Source organism: Bombus pascuorum, chromosome 9 (genome assembly GCF_905332965.1).
Source record: "Bombus pascuorum chromosome 9, iyBomPasc1.1, whole genome shotgun sequence".
Taxonomy (NCBI): Eukaryota; Metazoa; Arthropoda; class Insecta; order Hymenoptera; family Apidae; genus Bombus; species Bombus pascuorum.
In genome coordinates, this window is record NC_083496.1 from 7,001,610 (window position 1) to 7,028,627 (window position 27,018).

At 37.2% G+C, this 27,018-nt stretch overlaps 1 protein-coding gene across 1 annotated transcript in view; it reads right to left on the reverse strand.

Moving 5' to 3' along the window:
- The window catches only part of LOC132910557 (uncharacterized), a 252,870-nt gene that overhangs the window by 60,966 nt on the left and 164,886 nt on the right, over positions 1-27,018 (reverse strand). The window lies entirely within an intron of this gene.

The window sequence follows — 27,018 nt, forward strand, 5'->3', positions numbered from 1 at the left end:
ATTGCTGCCATGCAAACTTTTATTTTCTATGTTTTATCAAGTAGAACAGTGTTTTAGAAATAAACGGCATATATACGAAGTTGATTAGAAAAAAGACATTATTAATGTAAGCAGAAAATCTTTTATTTTGTTGGAATTTAATAAAAATATAATTATTCAAATTTATGTATTACGAGTTTTGAGATTTTTTAAATAGAAAAATACTTTATCATCCAAACTCCGAGTCGTCCAAAATCACATCCCAACGTCTTCGTTTTGGCGGAAGCAAATATTCATTTTCAAGTTTTGGATCAGTTTCGCAGTTTCGACCAGTTTACAGACTCAATCTTTCCAATGGATCTATTATCTCGCTTTATGGCGTGTGTTTCACGCGTTGTACGAAGAATCGCGTTATATGAGAACAGCAGTTGCAGTATCTTTGGCGCGTTATAGGAACTCGCGTTATACGGAAGTCTTTCTGTAATACACTCGACGTTTGATTTTCAAGAAACAGGCGATTTAACTTCGAGATGAGTTTACTCGCCACAAGGAAATGGCAGAAATAACAGTACGTTGCAAGGTAAATTTAAGCAAAACAGCGTTTGTGTGAAATGAATTTTAAAATCGCTTTCCTGGAAGAAGCAGAAAATACGACTTACAATGTTCTTCCCCGTAGTGACTTTCCATGTACATTTTTCACCCTCGCCGATAAGACACAGAAGATTAAATAAAAAAAAAACACAGTCGTAAACAAATTTATCGCAAACATGTTTAAAAATGATTTATATATCCGCGACCTGGCTAAAAACCTGTTTACCCGTGCCATTCGACGAATCGGAAAAAAGGATCTCGCGGCGAAATAAAGCCGCAATTAATCCGACGAACAATCTCGTGAGCGTTCAACGCACTCGATCCGATACGAGAAAGCAAACCCCATGGGATGGCGAGACCGCGCAACGCACCGCTTGCACGAACCAATTCCCGAGTTAATTAATTAACTCGGACGAAGAATTATCCTGGCACGGTGATCTCGTTTGTTTTCCTCAAGACATAATCCGTCCAACACTTGTTGCGTCTTACGACTTAACGAGGAAACGCGGAAACAGCCGGTGCACAACCCAGGATAGCAGGAAAAAAAGACCTTACACAGCGGAATATTCGGTATCCGAATCGATGGAGAGAGACACGACAGTTCTGGAGTGAGAATTTTCGGATGGTAGAACGCGATAGTAGGTCGCGACTTTTTACGCGAATTCATATTTTTGAGAGCACAATTAACAACGTAGAAGCTCGGTGAAAAATTGTTTTACCCGCTGAGTGTTGCAAAGAGTACTATACTTTGAATATCGTAATATATTTCTTCGCGTTATGTGCATTCTGTGCAATTTCGCACTTTCAAACTTCGTATAAATGCATAGAATTCCGCGATCTACTTGCAGCGTATTATTATTTATATAAAAAAAAAAAAAAAAAATAAAAGAACATAAGAACGTCGATTTTATTTCGTCGCAGACACGTGTTTTTAATAATCACACGGGAAAAGATATATATAGAGCGATCGTAATATTAAATAAAATTTTTCTGCGCGTAGAGTCCTTTTTTATTTTACAATCCTTTGCGCTAAAGAGTTGTCCCTTGGAGACTATTTTAAAGGAAATAAAAGAAGTTTTTATTTCCTTATTTTTATTGTACGACGATATATTTTTACTAATCTCGTTAGTTTTATGCCTCACCGTCCGTGCAATGGAAAATTCTTAATGCAAATTCTAAAATTAATTTTAGGGATTAATATCTATTCAATATTCCACAAGTTATAATAATATCTATTTGACATTCAATGAAGCCACCGTTCTAACAATAAAATTAGTGATCACCGTGCTAACAATTCGCTCCTGACACGTTCTTCCTATGGCTTCGTTATCGTGAAATATCGTTTTGTCCATCGTACGATAACTGTCTTCTTTCTGGTCCAATTAGCGCGACGAACGGGTGCTCGAACGTGCGTCAGATAATCCATATTTAATTATCTCTGGTGCTAGCTCGTTTCGAGACACGGGAATAAACACTTCCTCGCGTCCACCAAACCAAAATAATTAAAATTCACGCGCATACGCGCATATATGTATGCGTTGAAATTCTCACGATGTTCCCGCACTGTTCCTGCACTGTTGTTGCATCGGCTTAAACGTAACGAATTTTCACGGCTAAAGTGACTTTAATTGGAAATATTATTACGCGATCGAATTATGAAGATCCACGTTCCGCTCATTCAAATTTCGCAGAGTGAATTTTGCTTTCGTTTTATTCGGCTTATCAAGAGTAGAAGTAAGTTGAAATACAGGGTAATTTCAAAATATATATTTGATCGTCCTGGCGTATTTCTACTGGATAGTAATTTAAAAACAATAGTCGCAAACGATGACAGCCTTATTGACAAGACGCTGATATCTTTTTTTTTTTTTTTTTTTATTTTATTTTGGTTATTTTACAATTTGTCCTTGCGGACATTTGGTAAAGTGTTATATTTTGTTGGTGAAGAAAAAAAAAATATAAATAAAAAATAATATAGCATGTCGCTGATATCTTGACTGGAAAATATCACAGTTTCCTGTATAACAAATTTGTTAGATTCTCATATTTTGTTCCTTTCGCTACGACAAATTTCTCTTTGAAAAACCTGTTACTTTCCAAGTTTTGGTGCCTTTGTTCTTCTTTTGTTTCCAGTAAACTTTTGATGCAAACGTAGCCTCTACTCTATGCAGCATATATTACTATCATATTATGGCGATTATTATCAAATGAAAGATCCGTTTAGAAAATGTCGAGTTTCAAATTTAAAATAAATTACTGCGTTTCTTATTCAATACGAACACCGCAGCTAAATTAGCCGACAAATCTCCGCTAATTCTGACGAATGGATTCATCAGGAAAAATCGGGCCACGTACCACGTTCCACGCAGCGTTCTGTACATCGCGTAGGCGCGTCAAGAGTGAAAAATCACGTGTTATAGAGCCGCGTCAATGGTGCCAAATTTCCGGACACGAAGAAAAATTAACCGTACTTCGTACAGTGGAAAATTGCGACTCTGCTCTCTCGCAGTCGATCGTCAATAATGATCCTTTTATTATTGGCAATGGCAATGGCGTCATGCATGCATTCTATATTTCGGCCGTTGCTGGCTACCATCGTTCGCTGTTAACGTGGAAAGCAATAAAAATATTGCCGCGAGTATTCCAGCGCGAAATTGCCGCGAAAAACGGGCTTGTTGTACCACGCGTTGCATCGAGACTTTTACGAGTTGCACTGTAACCCAGACAGCCGGGATTTTCTATGGGATTGCTGCTATGGATGGCTCGTACGTTCGGAATATTCTTTTTTTCGTTTCGTTTTTCCTTTTTTTTTTCTTTTTACTCCCCTTTTTTAACCTTTCAGATACGACGTTGAAATACAGTTGTTAAGATAACTGAAAGATCTGCGTAAATACTACGAAGTATGGGAGGAATTATCTATTGAAGTTTCTAATCTGAGAGCCTTTTACGATTAGCTTGATCCGATAGCTCTGTTTGCTTCCTAACGAATGGAAACTTTAAATATATACGAAGCTACTAGGCGTGAGCAACAAATTACGTCTAAAAAATTGCATCGTTTTGCCAAATTGATACAATTATTTATTGTTATATTACATACTACTATTTAGACATAGAAAGATTATAATAACTATCGACAATAATGACCTATATATGTTTATACCAGAGCCCTCGTCTCATTAAAAAATCTGTATAAGTTTAGCAGCGTTAAAATCATCATTTTCGTAGATCTAATATGTCAACCTTTTGGCAATAAACGAATTTTAGCAAACAAATCACCGAGAGCTTCTCTCATATATCTTTGCATGCTAAAATATCCAATTAAAACGACAGCTCTCCAAATACTCAATTAGCAATAGCAAATCATAATATACATTGTATATTTTATCTAGGTATTTTAAATTCCGCGACACTTATAAACGTAAATATGCAAATATAAATTCGCCAACAAAAGTAGAAATTTGCAGGGAAGGAGTTGAAAGGCGACGTCGGAGTGTTGCGATTCGAAAAAGATTAGCAGCAGTTACTTTATATTGCGTTCACTGTAGGAATAATCGTAAAACGAAAATGACGGATATACAGAAACAAGCGTAAGCTTATCGGTTCGCTATCTTGCAACACATTCTTCTACCACATCCGCACGTTTTATAAGAGCACAGAGTTATTGTCGTTGGCCAGTAAGCTCGTATTTTCCTCCGGTTAGTACAGCCATTCGTAGGTATAAACCATCCTTAAAGACATTATGCAGGTATTTCCGCGTCGGTATTTAATATTGAATCTATGAGCGATTACTTTGCGCGCGAGTTTCTCAGCGAAGCGTGGCAGCGAGGCATAAATTTAATCTTAAAACGAAAGTTACGGTATCATTCATGAATAATTCCAGCGGCTACGATGAATGTTCGCGAAGCGGCAAGCCGAGAATCGTGCAAACCGGCTAAATGTTCCACGCGGCATCGTAAAACTTTTAGCAAATCGTCCACGACTGATTTTTTCGTTTTTCTTTCTTCCACCCTTTCTCCCATTCAGCTGTTCTTGTTTTTTTTCTTTTTTTATTGCGCTGTAAACAGCAGAAAGCGTTTACAACGTACACTACCGGTAACTTTGGAACTGACCGCGCGAAACATAAATCGGAAGTGGTAATTGGAGGAAAGGAAAAAATGTTTGTGTAACGAATGTTTGTCTCTTTATTTACGACACCGTTGTTTACTCGAGTGGCTTTCCCGCGTGAAATTTTTACGACCACTCGCTTGCAGAGTGAAATTTTCCTTTTTTATTCGAAGCAGTAAGAATTTGGAAACTTCAGACGTGGAACACGATAAATCACGTGTACCATTCTTTGCAACCGAGTCAATTAATATTGTCAGAGTTGGAGTTAAACGTTTATTGAAGAATACGATACGTATACTTGTATTATCTCATAGAATGTTAATTTTATGAAAATAAATTATCTACAAATTTTTATCAGACCCTTTAAGAAATTGCTAATAAAAAAGTTGAATGTTAGAATGATGAAAATCTTGGAAATAATGTTTCAAAGGAGCATACTTTGGATGATAATGTAAACGATAGATATATTAAAGAAACTAAATTTCCTCTAGCAAAGTAGAGAAATCAACTGCAAACCTTCTTTTATTTGGACGACAAAATGTAATTCAAAAGAATAGAAAATAGCCCTTCATCACTTCATTTCATGCTATATTTCTTGGTATAGAAACGTTACTTAAAAACAAGTACACTACGATTCTCTAAGAGACAAGTGTTTTAAAATTAGCCTTCTCTTTGTAAATGCTTCTTCCACGTCGAAATAATTTACATTTAGATTAAGAATCAAAGGAGAATTCAAATTAGATAGAATTCCACTTCTTCAAAGCGAAGATACGAGTCTGATAAAAAGAAAATACCTTCAACTCCTTTCCTTTTTACGGCTATTTCGCTATAGAATGTGTTTCGTATGCTGAACACTTTCCACTAAAATTAACATACTCCTCCGCTTAAAATAGTCCCATGCGATACGCGTGTACTCACATTCCTGTAATCTACTTCATTTTCAAGATATTAAATTCTACTTCTTTTTCTCAAGCTACTAAAACAAACGCAATACAGAATATCTAATCAAAAAAAAAAAAAAAAAACTGTGTAGAAGTTTTAATTTCATTTTATCGCAAATAACACGAGTTCCACCGAGAGATTCAATTTTTTTCAAGATTTTAGTCTAAAATCGCTGCGTTCAAATAAATCATAAAAGGAAAAAAGAAAAAAATGCAGATATGTCAACGTTTAACGAGGCATATACAATATATGTGCGAGATAAGCGAATAAATGTGATAAACAGTATCTCTGTAAGCCTGGCAATGTCGTAACAAAATTGCTCCGATTAGGATCAATTCGCTAACGTGAAACGAAAAGGTGGCTGGCGAGAGAGTTTCTAATATTATTAGATTTATTCGTTCTTTCGCGAGGTAGCTCCGTCACCATCCCCGGCAGCAGTTACTAATTACTAAAGTAATTAACGCTCGCTATCTCTGATTCAGAGTGGCTGAGACCTACGATATTACCAGAACTATCGCGAGCTTCCAGCGAAACGGATTTTGCTAGAGATTTCGCGCTGATCTTATAAAATTCTCTCGCAGGAGAACTGACTCAGGCAAATATCAAGAAGTACTATAAATAATACGATGATACGTGGATATATGAAACGGAAATAAATAATCATCCGCCGTTAATTTAGCGACGTACGTATTGTTTTTCCAATTCTCTACGATCTTTCATCATCTTTCCGCTTTTCTTTTACGAACCTGCCATCATGCTGACAGACTTGTATCACTTTAACTTACTAAGGATCAGTTTTTATTTCTTTCTCGTCGTATTTTATTTATTTCTCGTGATGTAACTATGGTCGAGCCATGAAATTGATACAAGATGGAATCACAACAGCCACGTAACACAGTCGACTCCAACTGTAAATATGTAAATACTATAATCGACTGTAAATATGTAAATACTATAATCGACTGTAAATATGTAAATACTATAATCATTGTAAATAATATAATTTAACACCCCCCTCCCCTTCCCACTCATCCCCCCCCAAATCCCACAACGCATAAAAGTAATACACCGAGGAGTCCTGTTTTGCGGCCAAGTTTCAGGACAAAATACAACACACACAAGAATACACAAAAATCACGCACCAATGCGACTTAAACCCAAAAAAACAAAAAAATAAACGCAAAAACCGAAAATCCACGACACATATTAGACCATGGCTACGTCGTACCGACGCGTATCGGTACTTTTGCCTAAACACACTATACTCAATTCATTGTTTATTGTGAATCTCAAAAATGTACAAAAAAATCAAATATTGGCTAAATAAACTATTTAAAAAAAAAAAAAAAAAAACACAGTCGACTCCTTCTTTTCTGTTGCAATAAATTTTGTCACGCTCTGCTACATCGTCTCGGAAACAACCGTTTGAAGCGACAGTCTGAGAGATACAGTCGCATCTTTGGTTGACAGCGGCCGAATTTTCACTCGATACTCGTATCATCGCCACGAAAGTGTCCATATTTTCTTCGCTGTAAAGCACGGTAGAAGCTCGAGTCGAATTTCAGGTTCATATATTCTCGCTTCAAGTGCGCCAACTTACGCGCCGAATCGAGAGGTTGAATCGTCGATGCCAGATAGAACGCGGCTTTTTCACGCGAAACGCCGGAAACTGATACCCCAACGCCGATACCGCTTCGCAAGTAGCTAACTGCGAAATTCAGCCACTAAATCTTGACCGACGATTAGTAAAAAAGTGGTTGGAAGAGTAATTCTCTGTTATCGCTTGCGATTAGTCACGAACAATTGCTCGCAGAATTCTCGTTTCCCTCGCGATCACGTATATTTAAAACGAGACTCACCCACCAACGTATTTCGTTACGTAATCAGAATTGATTCTCACCAATTTGAGTCACTTGATTCATTAAATAAGTAGAAAAAAGGAACAAAGGTTTCTCCCAGTTCTACGTGGAAGAAATAGCGAGCAACTGCTAATATAATTTTTTTTTTTTTATTTTGGTTATTTTACAATTTGTCCTTGCGGACATTTGGTAAAGTGTTATATCTTGTTGGTGAGGAAAAAAAAATAAAAATAAAAAATAATATAGCATGTGGGCGGCTACCCCCAGCGGGGTGCCAGCTTCGTTTTTTTTTTTTTTTCTAAGTTATATCTTTTATGAGGTCTATTGGGTGTTTCCTTTTTAGTCTTCTTGCGATATTTGTTGTGTTGCACGTTTCAGCTGCCAGCTGGTTCGGGTGTGTTTCTATTCTTGTTCTGTATTTTGTTGCGAACTGCTAATATAATGGGAAATATTTTAAGTGATATACGATTTCGACGTTTCTCCCCTACACGTAAAAAAAAAAGACATGTAGGTAACGTTTTACTTCAGATAATGTACGTAAGTACCATTTGTACATATGCAATTTATACTTTGTATATCTCAGCTTAACGATATATATGACGATTGAAAAATAATCTGTACGCTAATGAATATCCATCGCGACGAAAATTAACCAAGTAGCAGGAACAACTACTGGCGAATTAGTATTTTAATGTTTTCTTTTGGCTATTTCGATAATGCTTATCGACGCGGTTCTATAAATTGTTTGCACTAAATGCTGCCAAAATCGATAAGCTTAATTTGATCGTCGTAACCACGTTATTATCGTTATGGAGGAAGAGAAGGAGAACGAAGGTTCATATCGTCCATCTCGTTCATTAAATCTCACGAAACGACGCGAAAACAACGTGTAATGACGCCTCCGTTACGTTACAACCCGTTACAAATTGCTTGGTTCGTACGGTTGACTGTAACAAATGCGGTCGCGACAAAACTTAAAATTATTGCCGGCCGTTTTCCACGGGAAATATGCAACCAGCGACTGCACGTATCTCGAATTTATCGCTTTCAATCCTGAAGGTTTTATTCTGTTTCGAACACTGCGGAATCCTGTTGTTGGTGGTCGACCGCGCGCGTGCCGATCCTCTCGGAAGCGATTTAACACCGATTCCCCGGCAAACGTTGCACGAATGAACAGAAAATATGTTTCAATTTTTCGCAAAGTCTGGCGAAAAGTCGATTTTAATTGCCATAAGGTTTTACGTGCGATTAGTTTCAGAATTTCATGTTGCGTACGTACGCTTAAAAGAAAAACAAGTTTTATTCGTTAGTGGCGTGCGATGAAAATGAACATGGAGGGGATCTGTAAATCTTTCATTTTCGTGCAAAGGTCTATAGTTGTTGCTAACTTGAAGTTGGCCTCCTGTGTATGTGTACGTATGCAATTAACTGGAAATGATATACAACCCTTAGCATACCGACAATCAACTTTACAAAGTAAGTTCTTTAAAAAATGTTTCTTGGAATCCTTCGTATTTTTCATCACGAAGTTCTTACGAAAAGTGTTTATTTGTCGTATAAATTTTACCATTACCGTATCTTCTTCCTTTTGTGACTTACATAAACGATAAAGATAGGTAATAAATAAGAATCAAAGTGAAGCCAATTTCTCCTTTACAAATCGACTAAAATATCTGGATACTTAAGAATAGCACTATTTTTCATTATGTTTAATCAACATAAATTACATTATTCTTATTGAACATCTACATTTTCCTATCTAAACTTGACGGAGATTGAATTTTTCACAGCTGTGCATGAAATTTAATCTGGAATTTTCAGTTTGTAAATTTATGCGTAATACGTTTTATACATTTGCCATTCATAACACTATAACGATTTCGTATATGCGCTTGTATTTTAAACAAATTTGTACGCCTTTGTTTCGACGCAGAAACAAGAGAACCGAGAAAAAGGAAAAAGTGAATTAAACGAGCTTGCATACTAAGAATATCAAGCAATCTCAAACTGTGACTACGTTGAAGGAGCATGAGCAAACTTCATATGGCTTGTAACTTAAGTTACAAAGTAATGGCATCATGGTTCTGATCTGTTTAAGTAACTTTTGCGCCTCTACGAGCCTCGCTTGTTTGCAGATCACTACACGCGAACTCGTTTAACTTTTTTCCTCTCCTAGCTTCGAGATAAAACGTAGAACTTAATTAACTTGAAAGCATCAAAACTTCGTTGTGGCAACGACAAGATTTGTCACTTCAATTTCGTAGTCTAAATAAAGACATCGAAGAAGTCTAAAACGTTTCGTCCTGTGATTATTTTAAATGATCCGATGATAATTGTCTTCCATTTAAACTAAGATTAATCGTTTCTTCGTAAGCAGGGAAACAAAACAAAATATTCTTTCAACGAAATAAATTATTTATTTATCGATACAACGGATGGATATCTTTTCCAAATTTACAATCGATAGGCTGCGAATTTTTATGGAGAATCTCGAGATGCAAAAACGTATAGAATCACATAACAGGCGAAAATACGCGAAATATTCAAAGTGCGATATTCCATTCGACGTTTAACGGACAACGAACTATTCTTTCAATTAGCTCTTATAAAAATACGAATTTTTATAAACATCCACAAATTGATAATTATCGATTGCGATAGTTGCGAACATTCAGCAATTTTTTCAATTACTCGTATCACGTCGTACGGACATTCGTCCGTTGTCTCTGCTATTTTCCATATCGCTTCGTAAAATTTCTATTCGCCAGAAAATTCCTCTTCCGTCTTCGATGATCTTTCTCGTAGAAGTTTCTGAAACAACTGTCACGTTTGCATACAATATTTAACGCGGTAGGATTTCAAGGATCTAACGATTCTCTATCTAAGGATAATCGACGCAAGTTACACGGATTCGCTGTGCAAGCAGTTTCAATCAGGTGCGGAACAACCGTGACGATTAAACGCGGCTCGCAGCTGTTGCTGGTGCGAGTGGAGGGGGGTACTCGACTCAATTTGCAATTACGTTATTGCAAAGGGATCGTCGTACGTCGCGAATTCCCGCCAAAGCCACGCTGCATCCGATCTAAACGGTCTATTTGCAGGGCACAAACTGTACATTCCGGCGTATTAAGGCTACGTGCATTGATGGCCGGTGGTTTAATAATGTGGCCGCAATTGGACCGCATGTCACTGCGCCGCCACCTGCCAACTTCGATGACAAGCGTCATCGATCATGCGACGCGAAGCGGTAAGCACCGCGCATTCGCGCTCTTACGAACACATTCCTCTCGAAAACCCAGGGAAACTTTGCAAATCGACGGCTGACGAGTGCCCTTCATCGCCAATGTTCATTCTCGCAAGTTGCTCGAATTGCCGATGCAAGGATTTATTATCGCTCGTTCGAGAGCTGATTTTTTAGAATAATAACTCGTGGATCGTTAGGAAGTGAAAGTTGCGAGCAACGGTGAGTTTATTGGGGTTTCAACCCTTTGCAGTCCTATGTCGAGTGCGACTCGACATCAGTTTTTATCTCAGGAGCTCCTTTGTAGAGTCCTACTCGACATTCTTCCAGTCCCATCTTTTTTTGTGAAACGTGCGAAAGAAAACCAGGATTGCATCCTGGAAATTGTTTCAAGATATATCATGCACTTGAAAATTACAAAATACAATAGTGTGAATAAAGCTGGTATTTAAGTGAATTTGTTTCTTCCTTTATTTATTTAAATTCTTATTTTTTAGTTAAAGCAAATTTCGAATAAAACGCCTAAAATCGTTGGGAGCTGCTGGTAACGAAATTGAAATAAAATTCCGAGTGCAAAGGGTTAAGGTGATTACTGGCGGATAATTCGCAATTCGAATGTCTAAGGGCAGAAAGTTTCGTACATTTTGAGAAGCAATGAGTAAAAAATGTGAAGGCAATCAACTTTTGAAACGATGAAATGTATCTATCGTTGGTTAGAATTATTGACACGAGTGTCGGTTTTGAAATTCACGGATGACGGAAAGTATAAAAAGAAGATTGCAAAATGGTAATTTGTATTACCATGGGAAATAAAATATTGCCACGATGATGAATTGTTTTAACGATAAATTTTCATACGACCGTAAAATTCCGATTGAAAAGAAGTTGAACTTTCGTACAATTGTATTCCCTACGAGCGTAGAATTTCCGTGGAATTGTAGATTTCTGGATTGATAAATTGGAATATCTACTGAAGCAAAATTTCGGGAGAATGTATTCAATTTTTAAGCTGACACTCCGTACACGTCGTGACTACAGAATTTTGGAGAAAATGATGAATTTCCAGAGTAACGAAAAGTATATATATCTCTGTGAAAGTTCCAGTTTTCATGGAATAACAAATTTGTGAAAGATGAAAGAATTGTAGGAGAATGACAAATTTTTACCCTAATCAAATTCTTGCGAATACCAAAACAAAAAAAAATACGTTTTTAAATCGACGAGTTATACGCGTTAAAAATTTTGTGCGAATAACAAATTAATAATTAATTATGTGAAATAAATTCTTGAAAAATATAAGGGATGCATGGGAATATTTACTATTAGTGATAATAGTATTTATCACAATAATACGACAATAGAATTGTATAATAAAAAATACAGGATTAATTTCCCATCAAGATTTATATACGTTTTAACATCCTTTGGCTAATTGTGTTTATTTTCTTTTTGAAATATATCATTCCAGTACAATATTCTTCATCATACAATGTTTTGTGTATCGTTTCGATCGATATTTCTTTATAAAATATCATTATCTCCTACGCGTACTGTGATTACGATCCTCCTACGTACGCGTTTCGCATTCAATCATGTTTTTATACACCGTAATCAATTTCTATTTCTTCATACACGCAATATACGTTATACATCGTCATACGTTTTTATTACGAGAGCTAAACGTTTTTATTACGAGTTGGTAAACTTTACCAACGATAAATGAAAATCGAGTACTCGATATGCTGAACGACATAGGAGAGAATTACACGATTAAAGCAAACATAAGACTATTAAAATCTGTTCGATTTCCAATATCCCTATATCGTTTAAAATGTTACATCAAATTTTATACCACGAATGAAATAACATTGAAAACTCAAGATAGCAGCTGAAGAGATGACCAGATCGAGATAGAAGAAAGCAACGAGAACTGCCTTATTTCTAATATTTTCATATCCTTTTGTTTGAAACTCATTGAGAACTCAATATAGCGAGCGAAGTAACAGGAGAATTACTAGATTAAAATAAACATGAGACGGTAAAAATCTACTCGATTTCCAATATCCAGTAAGCCGATTAAACCGTTCGTTCTAGATTCTCCGATCGATTGCACGTTCAAACATAGACGGCGCCCGCATGCCGAAATTTTTTCAATATTCCCACCATCTGTAGTTCTAACGCGGTTCGTCACTTAACGACGAACTTCGGGGATATATTCATGACGATGAAACAATTTATGCTGTGCACGAAACAGCGGAATATAGGCCATTTCCTAGACGTGCCTTAGATAAGAGTTTTACCGGAGAAAAGTTGAAGTCACGCCAACTCGACGGACTCGCTTAAAATTGGACATCTACCACGATGTTTGCCGCTTTATAGCCACGTTGAAACAGTTTGAGATCGGCCTGTTATCTTCTGACGCTTCCACCGCTATTAACGCTAAGCTATTCGGCTAACGAATTAAACTAACGAACATTAAATCCGTGCCAACCGCTTTAACTGTGTACATGAAACATTCAGTGAGATTGTTCTGTGTTGAAAATGAAGCTGTTATGTTTGAGGCAGCTTGAACGAGTTCCTACCACTTTTAATAGGTTAGCGCTAGACCCGTTGATTGGGTGTGGTCATTTCCACCGTTCCTATTTTCTCTTTGTCGTTGTTTTGGTATCATTAACGTTAGGACTTTGATGCTCGATGATTTTTCACGTTTCTGTTGCAATATTACACATACACCATTTCATAGTTTTACTTACGCTGCCGCTTAACAGTATCTGGACATTTGATTATTTTTGAGAGTATTTGATGGTATTTTTGCATCTATTATCTATCATCCGAATATTTTAATATCGAAGTTACACAACTTTTTACAAACGACTAAAGAACAATTTCTTAGTAAAATGTATAATATTCCTGAAATGGCAATGTCCTTTATTTGACGAACAAAGAGCCGAATTAATCGTTGGACTGCGATTACGCAGGTTTCTTCCTTTCATTGTCGTATTATGTGCATGCAATCCAGTGTTTTCGTATCTAAAAGAATGCAACCTAATGGTTTAAGGAAATTATAAATAATTGTATCGCTAAGCTTGTAACAAATTTTGCAAAATAATATCCTTTGGGCGTTAAAATTACGTACGATAAGAATAAAAATATAAAATGCATAATACTTTAACACGATAAAGATACAAAAATCGAGTTAACTATAAATCTCGGAAAATTACGAGAGAAAACGTAGACCGCAGAAGCTAAAATCTAAAACCTTTAATATCGAAAAAGATCGCAATCATAGACTATGTATGAAGTTTGCTGCTAATATAATTCATTAGAGGAATATTGTAATAAACTAGCATCGATTCTTCCGCGACAAAGTCTTTCAACGCGAAAGATAACAGCTTTCGTCGTAATTAAAAATAAACAGGCCGGAGGTTGTCCGTGTTTTTCGTACAGATTAGATGCCGCATACGCAAGAAAGTCGGATGTCGCGAACCCTTTTAACCGCTTTCAAGCATCCTTTGACTACCTTTCCGTGGTTTAATCTGCCGTACGAAGATCTTTCGAGTATTTCGCGAGCAAATTAAATTTTCCGTATTCGCCAGCGCTTCTCTATAGCGCGTCTCTGTACGAGTGCTTTCGTCCTAAGATTAATTTTTCAAATTGAAAGCTCCCACAGCACGAAATTGCATAACGTGGCTCGCGGAATATTTTCCAGATTAATGCCACTGCTCTCGAACACTGCTTCCAATGCAAAACTTTAATTACAATTTTTCATTTGTCAAAGCAGCAAAATTTCACATATCTGTTGTTACGGTACACGTCGCTGTAATAAAATCATTTTAAAAAACCTATGGTTTTATCATAGGACTGGACTTTCACAGTCATTTTACTGGATTGTGCGAAGCTTCAGCTAGGATTTTAAATATCGCACAAGTTCAATACCCTCGAAGCCATTTACAGAACTAATGGAAACAGTCTTAAAAGATCGAAGTAGTTTCGAATTATCTTGTTTTAACGAGTAACAGACAGATAATACGACAGTTTATTAATAACAATATTAATTGAAACTGTGCATCTTAGGGTTAATTGCTCGGTAATTTGACGGAAGCACTCTGAACGTTAATTGATTAACCGAAAGCTGGTTGTCTCTCTTCGCCCTCTTCTAAATGAATGTCAGTTTCATTTCCTGAGATAACTTCTCCCGTCAATTTCCACCTGCCCTATTTCCTCCCAATATCTATATAAATATGAACAGATTTAAAAATATATACATAGTAAACTTTGAATCGTTAAATTTGTATTTCAATTTGTATTTATTCAGGCCCTTTTACGCGTATCTTGCACAAATTAAAAATTCGTCCAAGTATGAGACTTTCAGCTGACGCTATTTTTCCATGCACGTTACTTTACTTTATCCGAAGATGTTAGCGCAAGTCCAAATAGAATACAAAATATTGCATTGGCAACTAAGTGATTGCCCAACCCAACATGTATACGTAATAGGTACACGTAACAGCGTAAAACATAGACAAGAGAACCTGCAGCTAAGTGAATATCGTACGAACCTCATATTTGTAAGGTGTAAAGTCACTTTTGGCTTTCATTGTTCAAACACAGACGGTTTACAGTAGGGCAGGATACGAGATTTCACTAGGATACGTTTCTAATCATTTAATGGCGAGATTTTAAGCGAAAACGCGTATCGTTTCTTTAAAATCTAACAAAATGGCAACACTTTCGGGACCACGAAACGCTCGCTAGGCTGGCGTGGAACGTCGACGTAGACCAATCGAAAATTTTCGCTCGGCAATCAGAACAACGATCTCGACGTTACGAGCAACTTTATCGCGAGTTACGGTATCGTTTCTTCCATTGCTGCCTCTGGTTTGCCGTCTAATTGCAACGTTACTCCGCCAGCAATATTCTCGATGGTCCTCAACGTGTCTGGTCGTGGAGAGCCTCGTCCATTTCACCAAAGAGAATCTCTTGTTTCTTTCCTTCCTATCGTTCAATTTTCAAAAATTCGCGAGCAATTCATTTCTTCGGCCATGGCCACGTTTCCACGATTTTTCGACAACGCTGCGCTCTCTTCTCGCGCACCTTCGATGATTTCAAGCAGTCAGACCCATGGTGGAAATATCGATTTTCTGAAGATTCCGCATCGTCAGAGTAATCCTTCCACTCCCTTTTCAAGTCTTTCAAGTTTTCGAGTCGCGAAGCCGCCATTCAGTCTTCCGGAGTATACGAGGGAACTTTCAAATTTTATAAAAGGACGCGGAATTCGGATTTCATTCCGGTCTTCACCGTATCCCCGTCAATGGGCTTTGCTTTGCTAATAAGTAAATGCACGGTCGTAAAGTATGCAGAACTTTAATTAAAAAGAGATTTCAGCTTCTAAGTACTTTGACTCGTGCGGAAATCCTGCGGAGGAGAGAGTTTTCCACTATTTGGAACGTTGGATGTTCATGAAGAAAATGTTTGATTCCAGTTGATTTAGGTTATCTGTCGAAGATCGGTAACAGATGACTGAGAAACTGCTCCATTGTTTTCTATCATATGTTATATAAAATGTTAGTTTCGCCAATTTAATAAATAGATCGATATATTAGGTTGTTTCTTTCGTTTTATAAGGAAATAATAGACGCACAATGTTTCTTGTTTTATATTAGTTTATTGAATTATGCACGAACATAATAATAGAAATATAACGAATTTGATCATAACTAATCCAATAAAATAATATAGAACAGAAATTGTTGTTTATGTATTATGGTATTATTAAACAAAAGAAACTTTTCGGACAACCTAATACTTACGAGTTTCAGCAAGAGCGAGTAACGCGTTTGTGATTTTAATATCTTAAATATTTATTTAACGTGAAACGTGAATAGGGTGAACTATTTCTGATTTATTAGAATTACAATTATTTTCTACGTTAATACGACAATCTTTATAAATCTCATTGTAACGTTGGAATGAAACTAACTTATGTATAATAAATTATACCATAAGTATCTGTATAATTAGTTACACAATACGCACTTAAATGTTTCAACACTTTATTAGATTTTCGAAACTTACAGTAATTCTCGATTGCTTCGTTCCATTAATAAAGAAATAAATAGATGCGATCGACCTTCTGTAGTTGAAAGATTTTAAATTCGTGTCAAGGAGAACACGATATTCAAATTAGATTTTAAAGGTCCAAGTGTTTTCTGCTTTCAAGTACGAATAATATCGAAACCTACGTAAATGCTAATCCGAACAATGACGACCTGTAAATTTCATAAGATAATTTGCGCGTAACAGGTTTTGACGAGCTGTTGTACCGACAACCGCTTGGAAAGCCGATTTGTTCTTTATGCCTGACTTCTGTCTAACGATAATTCAAATTGTACTTTTCCTTTCTAATAACGCGTCCAGTTTCGAGGACTTTAAAAAACGCAGGAAAATGTATCGTAGCTAAGCTTGCAGTTTCCATATGTGGAACATTCAAATATTTCGTACAACACATAATAGGTATGATACGTTCGTAAACGACTTCTACGACTGTTCGAATACTTTCGTCAGCTACTGTACTTGTATAAATGGAACGATTAGATAAGAAAATTCAACGTAGCTATAGATCTCGTTAATAATAAGAATCGATAGAATAGAGAGCCGCCACAAGGTGTCAATGTCTTCCAAAATGACAGTATCGCGATCCTCGATCCAGAAGTCATCCTCATTAGAGCCAAAACAACTGCAGTACTTATATAGAAGCAGTTTATGTATATGAAAAACAAAGGTCGCGAAACTAGGCGCAATTGGTACAGTGATGTCTCCCTGGCGAATGATATTACGTTCCATCAATCTTGTTAGTGTTATTGGCGCGTAACAGTAGTGTATACATTGCTCAAATTGATTTCTATTTTGTGGCTGAAGTGAACTAGAAGGTGCGCGAAACGTGGGAACTAAAAACGCGATCGACACCAGGAGAACCACGAATATGTCAAACAACAAATGGCTTATCAGTACCCAATCCTCTCACCTTGCTATGTTCAGAGGGCAGACGTTGCAAACAGCGACGAAAGTTAGCGTCACTTTTATCTTATTTCATTCGCCCTCTAATTACAGATGTCGAACAAAGGTGTGGAACAAAAGTCTGGAGCAAAGGCAGCGACACCCGAAGCGTGGTCGCTTCGCAGCAAGAAAGTTCACACAAAGTGACTGTCCGCCACTACGATTCGGGATCTTTGCGGACAAAGGCTAAGGGGTCGAAAAGTCGGACCAGGGCGAAAAGAAGCCAAGAGATTCGATACATCTCGACAGGGACGATAGGATGAACGACGTGAAAGCACAGAACGAAGGGAAATCGGGATCCAGGGATGAAGAGCCTGGAGCCAAAACTGGACCGCCTAATCTGCATTTACATAGCATCCAATGTATTCCAGGTAAATAGAATAGCACTGGAGCATCGAAGGAGGGCCTCTTCTCTCTGTTCTTTGCGCGGAAGATGGGCAAAAGAGCCTCGAGCTTACGACAATGCCGCCTTAAGCCGGCTTCGAGGAGGTTCGAAAGCAGGGTGAAGCCTGTCGGGGACGAGGATGTATTGTAGAGCGCGCGCAAACAGTGGAATCCTTCTTTCGCTGGAACGCATGTAGGTCACGTGAGATATTTCTTTAGGGAAACAGGCGTGTAGCATTAATCGATTTTTCAGCCGGAACAATACCCTGGCGATATTCGTGTCCAGCCGAATATCGATCCAACTTGGGAAACGATGCCACTGATATAACTTTGTAGATACGGTCGAGTCAAATATAGCGATAGTGTGACGGTTTTAGATCATTCCCATCTTATTTCTGCTATAAATGCAGTAGGATTATGTCATAAATTAACGAATCGTATCGAATAGAAATTGAAATACCATGAACCGTGGTGTAATTTATAGAGCGAAGACACAAAGAGGCTTTAAATTGTTATTGAAGAAGAACATGCGATTGTTTGAAGTGTGTAAATTTGATTACTACCAATGATAGATTAATTGCGAAGAATATGTGCCAAAAGTTTCTAGCCAAAGTGTAATTCTATTGTACTTTTGACACGAGCTTTTCTGACAATATAAATTCGTTGTACAAGTATGATATTTTGAAGCATTTATTTTCGAAACAAAATTCTCCTTCCCATTTCTCTGCATTTATGTAATACCCACTTGGTCTATAAGTTGATTGCAAGGAAATAATATTCTCTTTTGAAGTATGGGAGTTTCATTCTTCAGCCTCGAGTGATCGGTGTCCGGGGACACATTTCTCCGATATAAGCTCCGCGATACCATATGCGCATAAGAATCGTATTATATGCTCGAAATACAGGGTGAATGCGGTTTACCACTGCTTTAGATAAAAGCGACCCGTTGCACAAGCAACGCAGAACACCATCGTGCTTATACGTCACCGATGAAATTATGCCAACGAGAAAACCTTGTCATCCACGTGATGATGACAGATTTAATCGATAACGAATATTCACGTGTAAAATTTTCGAGCAATTTCCGATTAAAAATAAAAGATGATTGATATCGACGTAATACGTTACAATACATTTTTAATTAAAAAACTGTGATTTGGACAAGTTGTATTTTACGCGTACGTTGACTAATAAACAAGTGGAGATGCATGCAAAATAAAACAAAAGGTTGTAATGTTTATTTAAAAATTTGGTGAGAACGAATAAATTTAAATTATTTTTAGGATTGTATCCAAATTTATTATAAAAGGAAAGGAATCGAATAATATGTAAATGCAATTATTAATCGACATGGACCTTGGTTATCATGGCATTGATTAAATGTTTCAAGATAATTTCAATTTATAATACAATTTCGATACATCGATGATCGATATACGTATATCTACTCAAAATTTTATGGATAAAGTTCGATCATATTGATCTCGTTAGAGCAAGTTCGAATAAATTTCCGCCTTTTCTCGTATGGATTCGACAAATCTGTCGTAACAGGAATGGAGAGCGTTTTTCACGCGAGTGTTCTCGAGAGTCGAAAGCTCATCACGCAGCGTGGCAGCCGAGGAATAAAGGGAACAGGAAATAGAGAGCGATATAGATTAAAACGCGGCCGAGTCAAAACGGTCTCGGCACGGTCATCTCTTTTGTGAGACCGCGATACCGTTGAAAAGCTCTCGAAAGAAGCTTTCAGGTTTATCATAATTGCATCTCGAGACCCGATCTTCTTCGAGTCGGCGAGGTCTGCCAACTTGGCGGAAGCTTAAGCGTACGAACGCGGAGAATTAAGAGATGGCTCGTGCTATAAGATATCTCCAATGATGAATAAATACACGCATAAAAGAGATTAGGAAAAACGGATGATGAACGGGCGAGCATCATTAAACACACGAGGGATTCGCAGCTGTTGGCAATTACAAAACATGTTCCTATTGCCTGAAATTCTGAAAATATATCAAAGTCTCTCTGGATAAATTGGTATAATCTCGTTTCTCATCTCTAACTTCAAATTTAGAAAATTAAATCTCGCTAACTAATTTAATATCGACTAATTTACTTACTTATCGATATTTTCTACAAAGCGCGAGATACCATTACTGTAAGTAGTTGAAACAAAAAGAAAAAGGAAAAAGAAAAATATATAAATCAGAACATTTCAGCTATGATATCTTTAGCATCAGCTAACTCGATAAATTCTGCAAATATTCGAATAAACGAATTTCCTCGTGCAAGCAGTAATGCCAGTAGCGAAATGTCACATACGTGAGATCATCATGCATGCAGGTAGCCATCGTAATTAATCCGAATCAATCACTCCTTTATTTATATGCAACCATCGCTGTGCTGCAGATTCGGATGATCATTTTAGCAGCGACCATTTGACTGACAGAAACGCGATTGTCTCAATAGAGGCGAGAGTTCCTTTCGCTTTATTGGCCACGGAGGTTCCCCAAGGGATATCCGGCCCGTCATTTGTATCTGCGTGGACGTTAATTCATAGCTTGAACTGACGGAAACATTGTTCCGATTGAAATGTTCATGGCAACGTTTGCTCGTTCCATTCGATCGAGGAAGCCAACTCGTAACGCGAATCGAAACGCGTCCTAAGAAACGCGTCAGCCGAATTGATTAGTTGATGGATCGGCCGGTCCACATTTAGATCGTGCTAGCCAGAAACAGATTTGACCGAAGTTGGATAATAGAGTCCGTGCAACGAGCACCAGACTAATCCTGCTATTGTCGCGGTTAATTTATACCCGAAAGAGAACTGGATGGCAGCGTATGCTCGCGTGTACACAAGCTTGTCGATCGGAAACACGCGTACTCGACGAGCTAATGCGACCACAGGCATCGGTCATTAATACATTTTCGTTGATGACGCTGATTGGCTCGTAGCGGCGAAATGTTCGTCGGTATCGATCGGTGATTAATCGCTGATTTATTTCTAGTTGATTGTTTCGTCGCACTTGAGTTTTATTCCAAAAGATCTTCCAAACGTTATTGAATAATGTTTCGAATTGCATCAATGATCGATAGAGATGAGACTACGTTCAACGGTGTATAAATAAATTGATCGGTCGACTATCGTTTTTAATAATTTGTTAAGCATCAAGCGAAATAGTTTCGTCTTATAACATTAGATCTGTTATCGAATTTGAAACTCTAACATAGAATAATAATATCGACGAGTAGAAATAATTCTAGAAATAATCTGCCTCTCAATTATGTTGCCGAATATAAATCTAAATTTTAGTTAATTCGATTGGTTGTTCAACGACCTACTTTGACAAATTGTACAAATACCCGTGGAATAAAGAATTAAATATTATCTCAAATACATATTTCGTTGTTGCCACTGGTTGTTAGATGTAGATGAGATTGATTGATTGTAAAATCAAATATACTTCGAAGACATTTTCCGGCTTTTGTTAAGGAAAGTCCCTATTGGAATTTTATCAACCGTGTAACGATAAAAAGACCAAGAATATGAGAAGGGTGAGAAAGCAAAGAAGCACTGGAAAAGAGGAATAAGCAAATCGAATAACGCAGACGAAAAAGGTTCGAATCAGATAAGAATAAGATGTGCAAAGGTTCGACCGTGTGTTCAGGTATCTAAAAAAAAAAAAAAAAAAAAAAAAAAAAATGGAGGAAAAAGAAAAGAGGAGGAAGGAAAAAATACGAACACTATGCGGGGCAAGACTGAAATATGCATGAAGGGATAAGATACAAAAGGCAACGTTGTCGTCCCGCCTCGAAGAAGCTTCGCACATATGCGAATTGCCTTGAAAATTTGTTTCTGATATTTGAAAAGTACGAGAGTGGGACAAATTTTTGTTCCATATAAAATTACGAATAAAAGTTACTATTTCGTTTTAGTATTCGTACAGCGTTGTACACAAAACGGATTTTCACAATAGTTTGAATATTAAGAACCAGAAGTGCCTGATACTTCTTACACATTCGATACGTAAATGCTTATAAGAACATTTACAGAAATATTTCAAGAAACGTACCATTTCAATGCGTTAGCAAGTACATAGAATTTTTTCCTGGTCGACGTGCATCATGTGCAGCTATTTATGGAAAAATTTGTCATGTATCCAATAGCTGAACTGAAACTTGCAAGAAGTTAAATTGCTTGCGAAAAAAGTTTGATTAATACATAATTTAAACTGAAACAGAATTATAACTCGGCCGGAAACTTTTAGCAGCGCTCATGTCCATTACCAATATATTATAACAAAAGCAGCACATGAAATAATTTTCATATTATTTTGCATTATCCAACAAAGAAACTTGGTCTAGTTATCGTCGATAATAAATTTTATCACGAACGCCGCGTGGACAATGTTGCTGAACAAGCAACAACAAGGATAATAGCATGACTTGGAAATGTTAGTTTGCGATGGTTCGTGATATACATACATATCGACTACGTTGGTAACCGAACCGATGCTCATAATACTCGGGACCAACTAACATAAATTTGATCGACCTAACGTGACAACGATGGCGTAGCCAGCAACTTTCGCTCCCTTATAGCTTCACTTCTTCCGCCATTTTGGTCACACGTCCTTACGCGCCATACACCACTTCCGGCAAACTTACGAGATCTTACGGCGAGCGTGGAGCAATTTCGTGAAAACGATATCGTCGAAACTTTCGATCGGTGTTATCATCGCTCGCATCATCGATGGCTATATCGAAGCCTCAACGATGCTTCTTTCAACGCGACAAAGGTCCCGATATTTTATATTTTAAGGTAGAAATTTTCGAGAGGGAATAGAAGTCTACAAATATTTTCATGCCGTTTTCAAGTTTTCTTGACGCGAAGATAAAATTCTAGAGAAACGTATCGTTCTTTCTTCTTCTTCTTACTTATTTATTTATTTATAGTTGCTTCGACTTTTAATTCATTAGCTGTTACTGTTACGTTAAAGATTTCAGAGTTACATACTGCTCGATTGACGTAAATCAGTTACCAGGATTTTCTTATTTTAACTTCCTTAAAGTTCTTATTTTAACTCACAGAATTAAACGAGTTAATAAATTAAGATACGTGCTAGATAAGAAACTTAATACAGACGCTACGCTCAACATTTTCGTAGGAATTCTAAAATTTAATTTGATAATTAAGTAGACTTAAGTACTTTCGGCCTGGAACATATCAGATAGTACAGCCTTATTTGTGGTACTGTTACAACTGACGATAATTGTGTACATCACTGGTTCATAGACGAAGCTTGTACACTTGCGTACTGATTTATACCGCGTTCGTTGCTCGGAAGTCTGGCACGTCGGGAATGAAGGTAGCTCGCACAAGCATTTCATGAAATTGAATGTGTTCTGACACAATTCGTTGCCTAAGTGCATCACCATGTTACAAATCGACAAATCTTGTGTTCTGCAATATCACGATGAAATTACCGTCGATCGTTACTAACTGATCGATCGCGTAATGATTAGGTAATATTAGGTTAGTCGATAAAATTGTTTTAATTACCAAATTATATTAGATTTGATTGGCAGTTTGATAGATACCCGACGATCATACTAATTAAAACCCCTTTCATTAGGGATTTCGTATTGATGCTATTAAGTTAAACATTTGCTTTGAGAGCTGACCCCAATTGAATTGCATTTAGAGAAAAAGGAATTACTGGTAAAAATATACCAAGAAGTTAAAATGCTTCTGTAACGAACACACGTAAGTACCTTCCTCTGAAACTTCTGCGGACTCAGCGTTACCATGGTTATGAATAACAATATCGGTTGTGCTTTCTGCGAAATAAAGGTAACTTTATAAAGTACATCTCTTTGCCGGAGTAGTTATTACGTAAGAAGAAATAATTTCTAGACGATATCTTTCTTAGAAACCTGCGACTTTTGAAGTCATAGGAGCAATTACTTTGTGGATTTGATCTTAATTTAATTAATTCACTCGAGACAATAACGTTCGAACAGCAACTACCATGTACGTGTTTGAAGAAACAATTTTCTTTCAGCAAAAAAGTCCATAATCTACAGATTTACGTGAAAAGACAGCATTGTTGAGAAAATAATATGTCGGTTATGTTGCTTCGATACGCCCTAAGAACTTAAAAATGAAAGAATGCACGATAAATCCGTGGAAAGTATTTTCTGCTGTTAAGATTGACACAATTGTGTAAAGATTTCTTATACAAAATTAAATTATATCAAATGACATAAAGATTACATAGAGTTAGTTTGGCCAGAGTGAGATTGTTAAGCTGTTAATACACGTTCACTGCCAAACGGTAATTAACTATAATTTCTTTCCTTGGAAGCAAACGAGGTCATCATATAATCATGCCCAACGACTTGCGCTAAAAATATTCCAATGGTTGATCACCCAAACTGTTTTATTGTCTCTGTCATAACTAGTCTCGCCAAAAGATCAGAGAAGCTAACGTTATTTGCTATTACGACTAGCAACGCGAATACACCTACAAACCATTGAAAGATTTACCATATTTACAACTTGCGTCAAGAATCAGAGTCCTGGGGTGTCAGCATCTTACCAATGCTGTGTTCGTGACCGTTTACGTAACATTTATCGCGTGATAAATTGTACAGATGACTACAGTTGTATGTCTGCACACAACAATCGTTGGAATTCACGTAGATAGGTGTACACAGCCGAGGAGAGTCGTAGACCCTCGGTGGACCGCTACACTCTGTTTTATCGCAGATCTCTTTGGAACAGAACTCGGTCAAAGCGAGTGAGACGATGACACGAGACTCGTTGATTTGTGGAGGTGGATAACAAGCAGAAGGAGACAGACAGAACGTAACCTTCGAGTTTCACGTACGATACGACGTTTCGATTTCGTTTTGTACATTGAAGGGTGTGTGTATTATGCGCAGTGGCCGACGAACATATTTGAAAACGTTCTGTGAATATTTTTGTGAGTATTATGTGCAAATGATTTAGTGTCGTGATATGATTAACGATGATACGTGATTAAACTAGCAGAGCGTGAATCAAATCTGGAAACAGGTGCATATAAAGGAAGATATTTATAGCCAACGTAACTCACAGAAGTATATCCGAACTTGTTAGACCTTTTACTCAATCCATATTATCACGAGTAGTGATTAACTCGTAATTAGCGATATCAAACACGTCAGCGAACAATTTCTCGTAGACCATCCTCTTACCTCTTGTTACATGAACGACGACTAGGAACGTCAGAAGAATACATTTCTGAACGAGAATTATCGTGTCTAGCCATCGTCAAATTGCAAACTACGCTTTCCCGTGTCGCAGTTAGACAACCATCTCTCTTTGACTCTTTTACATTATCGATTACGAACGAATATCGAGGATATTCGAATCCTGGAAGGAGGTGGAGATTCTCTAGGTCTGTGTTTTTCTCGATGAACATGGAAAAACGAGTGCAGGAAGAAAGGGGAATGAGAATCGTGATGCGTCGAATGTAGAATACTAAAATCTGGAGGCATCGTACGCAAGCTTCCAATGCAATAATGACGTAAAAAATGGAAATTTGCAGATCTTGAGATAAATTCGTTACTATTTAGTCTCCGACTACTAATATTTTCACTGTACATACAAATTTTACAATTTTCCCAACATCCCTAGATCGCAGTAACGTCGTTATTGCGTGAAGCTTACTCGCAGAGGCAACAAAAGTCTGCCACTTTGATATCTTCGTTCACAACTGTGCGCATTCGTAGCTCGAACTCGACTGTTCGCCCCTCGAGCTTTTTGCTCGTCGAACTACCGCCAGTGGTAGGGATGCATGAGAGAGGGGGAAACATGAGTGCTTGCACAATAATTGATATAGAGTTTTGATTACTATCGCGTGCTATTTTACCGAAGTGATAGACAAAAGGTAAAGGTAAATCTTCAAAACGCTACTACGTTCAGCAACAACTAGTAGCTAGTCTACTAGTAACTGGTAGATAGTGTATAGTAGCTACTATAGTATTCACGACCTTGATATTTTATCCTAATTACTGCACACTCCACTGTTCTCTTCAGACTGAGAGCTTTTCAAAGTTTCTTGGCGCGCGTTTCAAAGTGGAAAACTCTTAAAAAAGGTGGTGCAAAAATCGTTTCGAACTTCCAGCGAAAAATACGAGGACTGAAAATGCACGCCATCGTTCTTTACGCGGGAAAATTTAGGCGTCGCAATATTGAAACATCCGTAGCAACAATAACGTGAGTACTAATTGCATCGCAGACATACTTAAAAGTAACTAGAGAATGCAAACATTCTTATTTATCGCAACAATCTAAAACATTTAGTTAGGAGCTTTTCTAAATGAAATTGGCTTCCTTTGGTTCTTAAAAAAATCACCTTTTTTACCGTTGCGTCATTGGTGCACTGGAACAGCGATATGCATATCGTTGATGAATGTAACAGAAAAAAGGGACGATGTTTGGTTTGAGGTGTCTCTTCTCTCGATTTCAGATACGTTCGGGTCGCTTTGTGAACATTTCCTTCAGATTCCGCAATGATTTAATCAATAATTTGCTTTCTTTAGTCTTCAAACTTATATTATCGATATTTCTATGAAAGATTTTTATATCCTTTGATTAATGGGCTTTTCAATGATGTTCCACAATCGCCTATCAACTAATTTTCCTTTCTCTCTGAATTAAAAATTCTTCGTGTTATATATTTTTGTATTTTTCAAACTAGCCGATCTAGTCGGAGCAAGTTTGCGTTAATAAATATTTACCATGCCATCCGTCTTTGAAAACAAATTTTTAATGCTGTCACTGTGGCGAAATCCGACTAATCATCGAACTTGCTGATT